Here is a 14,953-nt window from a genome sequence, read left to right on the forward strand (position 1 = left end):
TCTGGGATGAGCTCTGTACAGAATGCAGAGTTCTGGGATGAGCTGTGTACTGGGTGCAGAGTTCTGGGATGAGCTGTGTACAGGGTGCAGAGTTCTGGGATGAGCTGCATGCAGAGTACAGGGTTCTAGGATGAACTATGTACAGAGTGCAGGGTTCTAGGATGAACTATGTACAGAGTGCAGGGTTCAGGGATGAGCTGCATACAGAGTGCAGGGTTCTGGGATGAACTGTGTACAGAGTGCAGGGTTCTGGGATGAGCTCATGCAGAGTACAGGGTTCTAGGATGAACTATGTACAGAGTGCAGGGTTCTGGGATAAGCTATGTACAGAGTGCAGGGTTCTCGGATGAGCTGTGTACAGAGTGCAGGCTTCTGGGATGAGCTGCGTACAGAGTGCAGGCTTCTGGGATGAGCTGCGTACAGAGTGCAGGCTTCTGGGATGAGCTGCGTACAGAGTGCAGGCTTCTGGGATGAGCTGCGTACAGAGTGCAGGCTTCTGGGATGAGCTGCGTACAGAGTGCAGGCTTCTGGGATGAGCTGCGTACAGAGTGCAGGCTTCTGGGATGAGCTGCGTACAGAGTGCAGGCTTCTGGGATGAGCTGCGTACAGAGTGCAGGCTTCTGGGATGAGCTGCGTACAGAGTGCAGGCTTCTGGGATGAGCTGCATACAGAGTGCAGAGTTCTGGGATGAGCTACATACAGAGTGCAGGGTTCTGGGATGAGCTATGATGAAGGGTAGTGGAGGGCAGTATGATGGGAGGGGGTAGTGGAGGGCAGTATGATGGAAGGGGGGTAGTGGAGGGCAGTATGATGGGAGGGGGGTAGTGGAGGGCAGTATGATGGGAGGGGGGTAGTGGAGGGCAGTATGATGGGAGGGGGGTAGTGGAGGGCAGTATGATGGGAGGGGGCAGTAGTGAAGGGCAGTATAATGGGAGGGGGCGGTAGTGGAGGGTAGTATGATGGGAGGGGTGGTAGTGGAGGGCAGTATGATGGGAGGGGGCGATAGTGGAGGGCAGTATGATGGGAGGGGTGGTAGTGGAGGGCAGTATGATGGGAGGGGGGTAGTGGAGGGCAGTATAGTGGGAGGGGGTAGTGGAGGCCAGTATGGTGGGAGGGGTGGTAGTGGAGGGCAGTATGATGGGAGGGGTGGTAGTGGAGGGCAGTATGATGGGAGGGGGGGTAGTGGAGGGCAATACGGAGCGAGCGGTGGTAATGGAGGGCAGTATGATGGGAGGGGGGTGGTTGAGGGCAGTATGGTGGGAGGGGGGTGGTGGAGGGCAGTATGGTGGGAGAGGTGGTAGTGGAGGGCAGTATGGTGGGAGAGGTGGTAGTGGAGGGCAGTATGATGGGAGGGCGGTTAGTGGAGGGCTGTAAAGGGGGGACAGCATGACTGGAGGGGGGCAGTATGGGAGGGAGCAGAGTGGCCATGTGCGTTCCCTGGGTACCCTGGGGCGAAGCTAGTGGATCTAGGTACAAATGACTGTTTGCCTCTACAGTGTCTATGCAGCTAGTGCCAGGCTGGATAGAAGGGCCAGCAGGGTGGCATATAGGAGAACCTGTCCTCCTCCTGTAGCCGCTGAAAGTCATCCCCATAACACGGCTGCCAGCTCTGGCTCCCGACTCCCCCCTGACTCCACCCCCAGCTTTGGCTCAACAAGTGCACTCTGTGAATGCTGGGACCTCTGCCTCTCTCCAACTTGTGAGGTCACTGGTTGCTAGATGCCAGGCGGGCCGCAGCTAGCAACTAGTTTGGGCAGTGATCCAGGGGCCTGAGGATAACATAAAATGGGTCTCCGCCACCCAGGGGCCCACCACAGTATGTGATAGCGGCGATGCAAGGACTATTTTAGGGGGCATCAGATCGCCCCCGGGCCAGGAGGCAATTCCGGGACACTGTATTGTCCTGGAATGAAGGTGCCCGGGACAGAGCTGCCAATTGCATGACTGTCCCGGGCAATCTTGGAATGTTGGGAGGTATGCATTAAGGAGATTCACCCTATTTGTCATGTGTACCTGTATCATTGGAAGTGAAAGAAAATCCCCAAATTAAGGTTGTCACCAGAACAGGAATAGAGGTGTAATCTTCCAATAGGGACACTAGTTCTGGTGACAGGCAGGCATCCCCTCACTTTGGGGGATTTCCTTTCACTTCCTGTTTTGGATATGTGACATGAAGTGAACAGAAATCCCCCCAATGGAACACAGTTGACAAAAAAAAGAAACTGACAGGGGATATAATCCTTACTTTCTCTATAAAAAAAAAAAAAATTCTTATATCCACTTTAACAACATTACCTAAACATTTCTAATTAGGCATTGTGTTTTGGGAAACAGATACATCTGTGGGTTTAGTTCTGTTTCAAGAAAATCCCACTATTATTCGGAAAGGCAATAGCACTCTCGGTATGAAAAGACAGACTGTTCTTGGGGTCTGTGCAGATATTGAAATACATAAAAAAAACAAAAACAAATATTCAGCATTGCTGTGTGGCTACCCATTGTTCTCTGCAGCACACTTTTACTACTTCTAATGAAGCAAACTGGGTGAAAAATGTAACTGTATTTGAGCACAACAAACAGAATGTGCTATATATTTTTTAGTATTAAAAGAAAACTCCCCCAAATATCCATGTCTCCATGCTTTATTTTGTTGAGAAACCACTTTGAAAAACATCCCCTTAGCATTTCTCGCCATGACCATCTTGAGTAAGGGCATATAATTAATGTAGCATTTACTTCCTAGAATCCATCTGCCCTTAGCTCAGGCATGTAGGCAGGGGGATGTGCTTAGCTAAGAAAGCACCCCCTTCCCTCCTCCAGATAAAGGAAAAATGCGCTAATGGAATGTATGACTTTTTTTGGCCTAGGCCAGAAACCAAGAAGCAACTGAAATGTAAAAAAAGTTTAAAGGCCGGGTTCACACCAGTCCAGTGTGAATTCCAGCTACATTTTCTCTGCGAAATGAAAAAGCAGCTGTTCAGTGGTGCCTCTCCGTTCTATCTGCAGATCAGCTGAGCAGTGAGAGGGGGGAGAGGGGGATGTGTAGTGAGGACAGGGCCGGTGCTACCACTAGGCAAACTAGGCGGCCACCTAGGGCGCCCTGCTGCCTAGGGTGCCTGGCCACTGGTTTTCCTACTCTCTTCTCTCTGCAGCAAGCAACTAATGCCGCGTACACACGGTCGGACTTTCCGGCATACTTGGTCCGGCGGACCAGAGTGTGCCGGACAATCCGCCCGTGTGTGGGCGGCGGCGGACTTTTCCGGCGGACTTCTTCCCAAAAGCCCGCCGGACCTAGATTTTAAACATGTTTGAAATCTTTCCGTCGGACTCAGTTTCGGGCGGAAAGTCCGCTCGTGTGTGTGCTGGTCCGACGGAAAGCCCGCTCGTGTGTAGGCTGGTCCGACGGACCAGATACGACACGAGGGGATGGTATTGCATCTCGCGCTCGCTGCAATAGGAAAAACAAATCTTCCTATTGCGGCGAGCGCGGGGCATACCAGGCCCTTAGGTCTGGTATGGATTATAAAGGGGAACCCCGCTACGCCGAAAAAACGGCGTGGGGTCCCCCTAAAATCCATACCAGACCCCGATCCGAGCACGCAGCCTGGCCGGTCAGGAAAGGGGGTGGGGACGAGCGAGCGCCCCCCCCCCTCCTGAACCGTACCAGGCCGCATGCCCTCAACATGGGGGGTGGGTGCTTTGGGGGAGGGGGGCGCCCTGCGCCCCCCCCCCCCAAAGCACCTTGTCCCCATGTTGATGAGGACAAGGGCCTCTTCCCGACAACCCTGGCCGTTGGTTGTCGGGGTCTGCGGGCGGGGGCTTATCGGAATCTGGGAGCCCCCTTTAATAAGGGGGCCCCCAGATCCCGGCCCCCCACCCTATGTAAATGAGTATGGGGTACATGGTACCCCTACCCATTTACCTAGGAAAAAAGTGTAAGTAATAAAACACACTACACAGGTTTTTAAAATATTTTATTAAACAGCTCCGGGGGGGGATCTTCCTCCGGCTTCGGGGGTCTTCTTCCGGCTTCGGGGGTCCCTCCGCTTCATCTTCTCCCGGCGTCCGGTTGGTTCTTCTCCGCTCTCCGGCCTCTTCTCCCGGTGTCGCAGGTCTTCGGCCGGCCCCTCCGCTCTCTTCATGTAGCTCTATTGCGAGCGGAGGTCCGGACTTCTGGGCTTCTTGGCTTCTTGGCTTCTCTTCTCTTCTCTTCCCCCAGATGTTGACACGACGCTCTCTCCGGCTGGACTGGTCTCTGAGGGCTGCGTTGTGACTTATATAGGCGGAGACCCCGCCCCCATATGATGTCACAGTCCCTGGGCATGCTGGGACTGTGACGTTTTAGGGGGCGTGGTCGGGGGGCGTGGTCGACCACGCCCCCTAAAACGTCACAGTCCCAGCATGCCCAAGGACTGTGACATCATATGGGGGCGGGGTCTCCGCCTATATAAGTCACAACGCAGCCCTCAGAGACCAGTCCAGCCGGAGAGAGCGTCGTGTCAACATCTGGGGGGAAGAGAAGAGAAGAGAAGCCAAGAAGCCAAGAAGCCCAGAAGTCCGGACCTCCGCTCGCAATAGAGCTACATGAAGAGAGCGGAGGGGCCGGCCGAAGACCTGCGACACCGGGAGAAGAGGCCGGAGAGCGGAGAAGAACCAACCGGATGCCGGGAGAAGATGAAGCGGAGGGACCCCCGAAGCCGGAAGAAGACCCCCGAAGCCGGAGGAAGATCCCCCCCCGGAGCTGTTTAATAAAATATTTTAAAAACCTGTGTAGTGTGTTTTATTACTTACACTTTTTTCCTAGGTAAATGGGTAGGGGTACCATGTACCCCATACTCATTTACATAGGGTGGGGGGCCGGGATCTGGGGGCCCCCTTATTAAAGGGGGCTCCCAGATTCCGATAAGCCCCCGCCCGCAGACCCCGACAACCAACGGCCAGGGTTGTCGGGAAGAGGCCCTTGTCCTCATCAACATGGGGACAAGGTGCTTTGGGGGGGGGGGCGCAGGGCGCCCCCCTCCCCCAAAGCACCCACCCCCCATGTTGAGGGCATGCGGCCTGGTACGGTTCAGGAGGGGGGGGGGCGCTCGCTCGTCCCCACCCCCTTTCCTGACCGGCCAGGCTGCGTGCTCGGATCGGGGTCTGGTATGGATTTTAGGGGGACCCCACGCCGTTTTTTCGGCGTAGCGGGGTTCCCCTTTATAATCCATACCAGACCTAAGGGCCTGGTATGCCCCGCGACGGGGCTAGCAAGGTGTCAATCTCGCCGATAAAAGCGGCAAGATTGACATCCTTCTCTAGTCCCGTCGCACCTGAGTCACGTTCAAAATGAACGGACTTGTCCGTGTGTGGGCAAGTCCGTTCATTCTGAAAGTCCGCCGGAACTCCGGCGAAAGTCCGTCGGAAAGACGGGCGGACTTAGCCCGCCGGAAAATCCCGGCGTGTGTGGGCAAGTCCGTTCGTTTTAAAGTCCGGCGCACCTGGCGGACAAAGTCCGTCGGAAAGTGTGCCGGACCAAGTAGGATAGAAAGTCCGCTCGTGTGTACGCGGCATTAGTCTCAGCATGCAGCCGCCGCTCCATTCACACAGTGTCAGAGGCGCAGCAGTGGTGGAGGACTGTGTCTGTGTCCCGACTCCCGCAGCAAGCAAACATTCATTGATGGGCCCTGGTAGGCTGCATTGAAGGGCGCTGGTAGGCTGCATTTGATGGGTGCTGGTGAGGCTACATTTGAAGGGGCGCTGGTGAGGCTGCATGGTGAGGCTGCATTTGATGGGCGCTGGTGAGGCTTCATTTCATGGGCGCTGGTAGAAACTACATTTGAAGGGCGCTGGTGAGGCTGGATTTGATGGGCGCTGGTGAGGCTGCATTTGATGGGTGCTGGTGAGGCTGCATTTGATGGGTGCTGGTGAGGCTGCATTTGATGGGCGCTGGTGAGGTTGCATTTGATGGGCGCTTTATTAAAAAGGTGGGATTTACATGGGCAGGGAAAAGGGGGCGGAGTCAGCCGGGGGGGGGGCGGCAAAATGAGGTTTCGCCTAGGGTGTCAAAAATCCTTGCACCAGCCCTGAGTGAGGAGAAGGAGAGAATGCCTGTTCACAACGGAATGCATCTGCGAATCAGATACGTTCCCATAGAAGATAATGTGCTTGTAATTCGCTCAGCAATGCCCAGAAAACGCACACGTTTTTTTGGGCAATGCGCAGTGCGAATGCAACGCACATATGTGAACCAGATGCATTCAAATGAAGGTATTTTAAAATGTCCTGCGAATTTAATGTGGTGTAAGCCGCATCTAATGCGCATAGGTGTGAACGGGGCCTAAAACCTAAAATTATGTAAATATAATATGCTTTCTTATCTATTTACTAATCCTAGTAGCATAAGAATTAAAAATAGCATTGACTGAGAGAATAAAGTGGTTGTAAACCTTGGATGTTTTAAAAAAAAAAAAATACCTGTAAGGCAATTGCATAATGTACTAGTATGCATCGCATACTAGCACATTATTTATTTTTATTTATTTATTTATTTCAGGTACTTATATTATGAAATTCTCACCTTGGAATGAAGCCCTCCAGCGCTGGTCTGTCACCGGTGAGAGGGCCAACATGTTCCCCCGGTATTCCTTCCAGGTTCGCGCACTCCGGCTATACGATCGGTCAGAGCCGTGATGAAATTGGGTGGGAGCCCTTGATACTGGCACAAAGCTCTGAAGGTCTGGCAAGGTATGCCGTACTTTCAGAGCTTATGTACATGTAACTGGCTGCATTTAGTGTGAATATCTCCTAAAAGGTGCACGTTTAGGAGATATTAATTCTATCTACAGGTAAGCCTTAAAAATGACCAAGCAGAGTTTACTACTGCTTTGACGTTCTGCTTTCATTCCCTACACATGTATGTCTCTCCTTCAGCCACTAGATGGTGCTGTGCAAAACAAGTATATGACCCACAGCACTAACAAGAAAATACAGTATAACTCCAGGTTTGCCAAGATATGTACAACTCCCTTTCTGCATTACCCTAAAAAGAAGACTTGGCATATGCCAATAACTCATTATTCTGGTTGATGGTTTTGCTAGGTGAACTCATGGCACACTAAGGACTTGGGTAGGTCTTAGCAGGTAAAACATCCTTTATTACTATATTTTTGCACATGCTTAACCACAGCATAGTCAGGAAAATGTATTTTCCATTTCATGCAATAGTGGAGCTCTCCATTAAGCGTTATTAATTAGAACCTGTCACTCTTCTATTTGGCAGTCTTTGAGGTTTCCATTTCTTAACTTACCTTGTCATTTCTTGAGCTGATTTGAAAGTTTTTAATGTAAGCACAATTTTAATTTCATAAATATTTGACATTTTAAATACTACACTATGAAAGGCACTCCCACTTCTTAACTCATATTTGTTGTCTTAAATTATATTTTTTCTGCAGACGTGAGTTAAAGCTGAACTCCGAACCAGGAACACCCCGGAGTGTGTAAAAAGCTGAATCATTATGCCATGGTTTTTTGTCATTACCTTTTAAATGTGTTCCACAATAATAAAAAAATGGATGTTTGAAAAAAAAAGCTGAACTCCGGAAAACTAAAACGCCCTACTTACCCACACTACAAGGGATACACATTAGTCTTTGGGGCAGTTAAAGCACTTTTACTTACCCGATCCTCTTCTCCCCTGCCACACTTTGCTCCTCTGCTCTGGCAGTGGACTGTCCTTTGGCATCCACAAATTCAGAGTTATGGTCCTTGCGTTGGTCTTGATAATGTCAGGGGACCTTAGACCTCTGGAGGATAAGGGAGAAGAGGCTGCACAGACTAGTCTGGCCATGTACAGGAGGATCAGGTAAGTAAAACAGCTGTACCCGTTCCCCCAGACATAAAAAAAGCATTAACCCCCACAGAGTGGGTGGGTGCAGTCCCACTGCAAGGGAGGACATTTTAGTTTTACAAAGTTCAACTTTAAATCTATTCTGTCTGGTACTTGTATCCTAGACTAAAAGCTTCCAAAACCTGATCAAAAAAAGCATTTTGATCAATGGAGCACCAGTTAGGATACATTAAACCTAAACAAATAAAAAGCTACCAAGCAAGCAACTCATGCGAAAAGCAGTAGTATCGGCTCTATCGTAAAATAACTATAATAATAATAATAAATGCTTTGGCTGGAGTTATGTTTTAAAAGGTACATGTGCAGGCACACAGAGTTTTGAAAATGCTTGTCGTCTAGCTGTCATATTGATTCAATTTCTTTTGTGCTTTTAGGGTCATAACCTAAAGCATCAATCGAGGGTCCAGACTTTTTGATCTACATACTTGCTCTGGGTCAGATACTAATGCCCGTTACACACGATGAGATTATCTGATGGATTTTTTTTTTGCATTCTAATCTCCGATCAAATCTGAAGCGTTTACTAAAGTCACAAAAATTCTCGTACGACAGAATAAAACTTCGGAAGTGTTGTCATGCGTTGTAATGCATTTGAAATGCATTTTCGAATGACAGCTGTACTGATTAACCACTTACAGACCGGAAGATTTGATGACCAGGCTATCTTTTGCGATACGGCATTGTGTCGCTTTAACTGACAATTGCGTGGTCATGCGACGCTGTACCCAATCAAAATTGATGTCCTTTTTTCCCCACAAATAGAGCTCTTTTGATGGTATTTGATCACCTCTGTGGTTTTTCATTTTTTGCGCTATAAACAAAAAAAGTGACAATTTTGAAAAAAAATAAACAATATTTTTTACTTTTTGCTATAATAAATATCCCCCCCCCCAAAAAAAAATGTCTTCATCAGTTTAGGCCAATATGTATTCTTCTACATATTTTTGGTAAAAAAATCGCAATAAGCGCATATATTGATTGGTTTGCGCAAAAGTTATGGCGTCTACAAAATAGGGCATATATTTATGGCCTTTTTAAAAAATTTTTTTTTACTAGTGATGTTGGTGATCTGATTTTTAGTGGGACTGCGACATTGCGGTGGACAGATCAGACACTTTTGACGCTTGTTTGGGACCATTGACACTTAAACAAAAATAGCTACTGATTACTGTATAAATCAGGGAAGGGGTTAACACTAGGGTGCGATCAAGGGGTTAAGTGTGTTCCCTGGGAGTGTTTCTAACTGGGGGGCTGGGCTGACTGGAGGAGAAGAGAGATCTCTGTTCCTGATCACTAGGAACTAGGGTTGCATCGATAGCGATACTAGTATCGGTATTGGCGCCGATAGGTACTCGGGCAAATGCTCCCGATGCTTCACCCGATACTGGAAGTCAGTGTGCGGGCGGAGTGGGTGGGAGAAGGCAGAGTGCGGCACAGTCAGAGTCTGGAGGTGCAGGGGAAGGTAAGTCTGTGGGCAGGGATGTGGGTCGCAGCCGTGTGCAGCCGCATGCAGCCACGTGCATCGGTGACCAGGCCGTCAGAATCGTTAACGGATGTGACGGCCCGAGTCTCCATCAGAGGCTGTACACAGCAACGTCCATCTTGGTACACCCTGAACTTGGCCTCAGTAGCCTGCAGTCACAAGGCGGCAGCAGACATCTTGTTACACCCAGCCCATATAGTTCACTAACTATATGGGCTGGGTGTAACAAGATGTCAGCTGCTGCATTCTGACTAGGCTTACTGAGACTGAGTGCAGGGTGTATCAAGATGGGCTCTTGTACTCACTCTGTCATCACTTATAGTGGATTTTATTTTATCATGCCACCTATTAGTGCCCATAAGTGCCACCCATAAGTGCCAGACATCAGTGCTGCATATCAGTGCCCATCAATAAGTGCCAGCCATATGAGTGTCCATCAGTCAGTGCCACCTATCAGTGCTGCAAATCAATGCCCATCAGTCATTGCCACATATCTGTGCCACCTATCAGTGCCCATAAGTGCCATCTATCAGTGCTGCAAATCAGTGCCACATACCAGTGCCACCTATCAGTGCCCATAAGTGCCATCCATCAGTGCCGCATATCAGTGCTCATCAGTCAGTGCCACCTATCAGTGCTGCAAATCAGTGCCCATCAGTCAGTGCCACATATCGGTGCCACCTATCAGTGCCCATAAGTGCCAGCCGTCAGTGCCGCAAATCAGTGCCCTTCAGTCAGTGCCACCTATCAGTCCTGCATGTCAGTGCCAGCCATTAATGCTGCAAATCAGTGCCCATCAGTACGTGCCACCTATCAGTGCTGCAAATCAGTGCCCATCAGTCAATGCAAGCTATCAGTGCTCATCAGCGCTGCTGCATATTAGGACCTCCTCATCAGTGCCACTGCCAGTTACAGTCACAGTTATTTATAATTATAAAGAAGATATCGTTAGTCTGTATTGTGCTTTGAAAACTGTCGCTTGACATTAAAAAAAGTATCTGTAATCGGTATCGGCGAGTACTTGAAAAAAAGTATCGGTACTTGTACTTGGTGCAACCCTACTAGGAACAGCAGATCTCTCTCTAACCCCCCCTGCCAGAATGGGTATCTGTCTGTTTACATTGACAGATCCCCATTCCAGCTCTTGTTCCTGCAATCGCAGGTGGCCGGCGGATATCACGGTCACCAGCCATGCTCATCGGGTCCCCCGCTGTACAGCAGGTTCCTCCGGTGGCAATTTGCGGGAACGTGCCGACCTTCCGCCATATGACTGTGGCTGGTCGGCAAGTCGTTGAACGAAAATCGTACGATCTGGCATCTTACGAAAAAAAAAAAATTTTGTGCATGTCCCATCAAATAATATTGGATGAACGGTCCTGATCGGCTCTCGAAAGCTCTGTAATAATGATCAGATTATTGTACGATCGCTCAGAATATGTAATTTTTCGTACGATTTTCTGATCGTGTGTACCTGGCTTTACATCAACTTTGGTCTACTTCCCATACCACCATAATACATATAATTGTTATGTAAAAGTAACTTCGCATGCTTCAGGAATGTCTTTCCACCTCCTGCAAATTGGAAACCCCACACTGCATTATTATTATTATTATTATACAGTATTTATGGTATATAACACCAACAGTTTGCACAGCGCTTTACGCCATGAGAGCAGACAGTACAGTTACAATACAATTCAATACAGGAGGAATCAAAGGGCATTAATACATTTTGAATCACTGACCTGGAACAAGTATACAGATGAGGAGATTTGACTTTTCTCTAACGCCCATAATTGCATACTTCCAGACTGGTAACTGATAGTATTGAATCAAAGTATCATCAGACAACTTGCATTTTCCGAAAAATGTCAGAAATTTGGTTTCTTATAACAATGGCTTCATTGTTCTATAAGAATAATAGGCAAAATGTCAGTAAACATTGCTCTCCACAGTACATCTTTTATTTTACATACAGTTTTTTTTGTTTGTAATGAAGTTTTTGCTCTTTTTTACATTTTTGTTAATAAATAATACTGGAAACCCTTGTACATAAATCAACTTGTAATGCATATACTATTTTCACCACAAGATGGCAGTAGAACTATTTGTGTAAAACCTACAAGTGAAACATAATCTTCAATAATGTGAAAGTCACCCTTTAAAGCTAATCTGTAATGAGACAGATCACCAGAGTTTGATGGCTCTGATAGAAGCAGCTTTTCCTCTATCGAAGGGATGCATACCAGGAACCAGTATGTGGTACCTACGTTTAGGAATGCCTGTTTCTATCACAGTATTTTTTTCCATGTGTCTACAGGCATACCCCACTTTTAAGTAGGCAGTGGGGTTTACTTACTAAAGGTGGAAAGTGCAAAATCGGGCTCCCTTCTGCATAGAAACCAATGAGCTTCTAACCCCAGCTTGTTCAATTAAGCTTTGGTAATAAAACCTGGAAGCTCATTGGTTTCTATGCAGAAGTGAGCCTGATTTTGCACTTTCCAGCTTTAGTAAATAAACCCCATTGTGTACTTAAAAGTGGGGTATGCCTGTATTTCATGCCATTTACATGTTTATGATAAGAATGTTGTTGTAGGCTAGGTTGACGCTAGACACTAGCTCTGACATGTGATCTGTGGGGAATCGCTTTTCAGAGTGTGGCTAAGCAAACTGCTGACAGGTGTTCAGAAGGTGCTCTTTACCTGTGTGGAGAGGCTAATAAGTTGCAATAGTTATAGTAAGGATGGGCTTCTACACGCTGATACATATCCTTGGTTTATGCCTTGATGTTTAAGTTGCTTGAAATCAGAGGCGGCTCTAGACTTTGTGAGGCCTTAGGCAACACTTAGACATGAAAATGAACTGTATTAGGAGGGTATAGTATAGGGGAGTGGACAGTACAGGGGGTAGGTAAGTGGGCATAATAAAGATATATTTTCCTTAAGCAGAGCTGCACAGGGAAGCTGCTCTCACAGATCCTACCTATTCTGGTAGGCTGTCACAAAGAGAGAAATAAAGGGGGATGGGTGGAGAAGGAAGGAAGGAAGGAGGAAAGAAGGAAGGAGGGAGGGAAGGAAGGAGGGAAGGAAGGAGAGAAGGAAGGAGAGAAGGAAGGAAGGAAGGAAGGAAGGAAGGAAGGAGGGAAGGAGGGAAGGAGGGAAGGAGGGAAGGAGGGAAGGAAGGAAGGAAGGAGAGAAGGAAGGAAGGAGAGAAGGAAGGAAGGAAGGAAGGAAGGAAGGAAGGAAGGAGAGAAGGATGGAAGGAAGGAAGGAGAGAAGGATGGAAGGAAGGAAGGAGAGAAGGATGGAAGGAAGGAAGGAGAGAAGGATGGAAGGAAGGAAGGAGAGAAGGATGGAAGGAAGGAAGGAGAGAAGGATGGAGAGAAGGAAGGAGAGAAGGATGGAGAGAAGGAAGGAGAGAAGGAGAGAAGGATGGAAGGAAGGAAGGAGAGAAGGATGGAGAGAAGGAGAGAAGGATGGAGAGAAGGAGAGAAGGATGGAGAGAAGGAGAAGGATGGAAGGAAGGAAGGAGAGAAGGATGGAAGGAAGGAAGGAGAGAAGGATGGAAGGAAGGAAGGAGAGAAGGATGGAAGGAAGGAAGGAAGGAAGGAGAGAAGGATGGAAGGAAGGAAGGAGAGAAGGATGGAAGGATGGAAGGAAGGAAGGAGAGAAGGATGGAAGGAAGGAAGGAAGGATGGAGAGAAGGATGGAAGGAAGGAAGGAGAGAAGGATGGATGGAGAGAAGGATGGAAGGAAGGAAGGAGAGAAGGATGGAAGGAAGGATGGAAGGAAGGATGGAAGGAAGGAAGGAGGGAAGGAAGGAAGGAGAGAAGGATGGAAGGAAGGAAGGAGGGAAGGAAGGAGGGAAGGAAGGAAGGAAGGAGAGAAGGATGGAAGGAAGGAAGGAAGGAGAGAAGGAAGGAAGGAAGGAGAGAAGGATGGAAGGAAGGAAGGAGAGAAGGATGGAAGGAAGGAAGGAGAGAAGGATGGAAGGAAGGAAGGAGAGAAGGATGGAGAGAAGGAAGGAGAGAAGGATGGAGAGAAGGAAGGAGAGAAGGAGAGAAGGATGGAAGGAAGGAAGGAGAGAAGGATGGAGAGAAGGAGAGAAGGATGGAGAGAAGGAGAAGGATGGAAGGAAGGAAGGAGAGAAGGATGGAAGGAAGGAAGGAGAGAAGGATGGAAGGAAGGAAGGAGAGAAGGATGGAAGGAAGGAAGGAGAGAAGGATGGAAGGATGGAAGGAAGGAAGGAGAGAAGGATGGAAGGAAGGAAGGAAGGATGGAGAGAAGGATGGAAGGAAGGAGAGAAGGATGGATGGAGAGAAGGATGGAAGGAAGGAAGGAGAGAAGGATGGAAGGAAGGAGAGAAGGATGGAAGGAAGGAGAGAAGGATGGAAGGAAGGATGGAAGGAAGGATGGAAGGAAGGAAGGAGGGAAGGAAGGAAGGAGAGAAGGATGGAAGGAAGGAAGGAAGGAGAGAAGGATGGAAGGAAGGAAGGAAGGAGAGAGATGGAAGGAGAGAAGGATGGAAGGAAGGAAGGAGAGAAGGATGGAAGGAAGGAAGGAGAGAAGGATGGAAGGAAGGAAGGAGAGAAGGAGAGAAGGATGGAAGGAAGGAAGGAGAGAAGGATGGAGAGAAGGAGAGAAGGATGGAAGGAGAGAAGGATGGAAGGAAGGATGGAAGGAAGGAGAGAAGGATGGAAGGAAGGAAGGAGAGAAGGATGGAAGGAAGGAAGGAGAGAAGGATGGAAGGAAGGAAGGAAAGAGAAAGAGAAGGGAATGGAGGAAGAAGGGAAGGAAGAGCATCCCCTACATCAGTGTACTCACTGGGAGGCAGGAGGGACTGCATGGATGGATGGATGGATCAGACTCCCCTTGTCCTTTTTCTGTTGGGCTTCAGCTTGAATCTTCCCACCCACACATCCCCTTCTCTGAGGCAGAACAGAGAACACTGCCGAGGAGAGTGGGCGGGGCAGACACAGGAAGGGGAGGGCGGGAGGAGGAGGAGCAGAACCTCTCTCTCCTCTTCTGTCTGGCTGTGCGGGCAGCAGGGGGAGGGGGAGATCTGTCAGAGCTCTGCTGAGCGCCTCTCCCTGTCTGTGATCCGGAGATGTATGTGAGCTCCGATCACACGTCTTACTTGCAGCCTGTATCTCTCCCTGTAGCAAAGTGAGGGGATATGGGACTGTGTGATGGAGGAGATCTCTGCTGCTGGAAGAGGCGGCTCTCTAATTAGGTAAACTAGCCAGCTGTGTGAGGCCCCTGTGACTGCGAGGCCTGAGGCCACCGCCTATTTCGCCTAATTAGAGAGCCGCCTCTGCTTGAAATTTATCTGGCTTGCCTTTGGGATACTCTCCATTGGAGAATATGATTTTTTATGACTTGGGAAAACCCAGAAATAGAGTGTTTGTTTCACACTTCAGGATGTATATGCACATAGGCTGCGCACAGGGTGTGCCAGGTGTGCCTGGGCACACCCTAATCACCCTGTGTGGTGCAAATTCCCCCTATTTAAACCCCTGATATTTCACCGAAATCCTCTAGCAGTGCTCCCACAAAAAATTGTAAATAAAAAAAACAATA

At 48.7% G+C, this 14,953-nt stretch overlaps 1 long non-coding RNA gene across 1 annotated transcript in view; it reads right to left on the reverse strand.

Moving 5' to 3' along the window:
• LOC141129906 (uncharacterized) overlaps positions 1 to 11,256 on the reverse strand; it is an 83,726-nt gene extending 72,470 nt beyond the window's left edge. The window contains exon 1 of the long non-coding RNA XR_012241901.1: positions 11,120 to 11,256. This is a non-coding gene — a long non-coding RNA (uncharacterized lncRNA). The remainder of the gene's footprint in view (positions 1 to 11,119) is intronic.
• Positions 11,257 to 14,953: the final 3,697 nt, after the last annotated feature.

This window comes from Aquarana catesbeiana, linkage group LG02, assembly GCF_042186555.1.
Source record: "Aquarana catesbeiana isolate 2022-GZ linkage group LG02, ASM4218655v1, whole genome shotgun sequence".
Taxonomy (NCBI): Eukaryota; Metazoa; Chordata; class Amphibia; order Anura; family Ranidae; genus Aquarana; species Aquarana catesbeiana.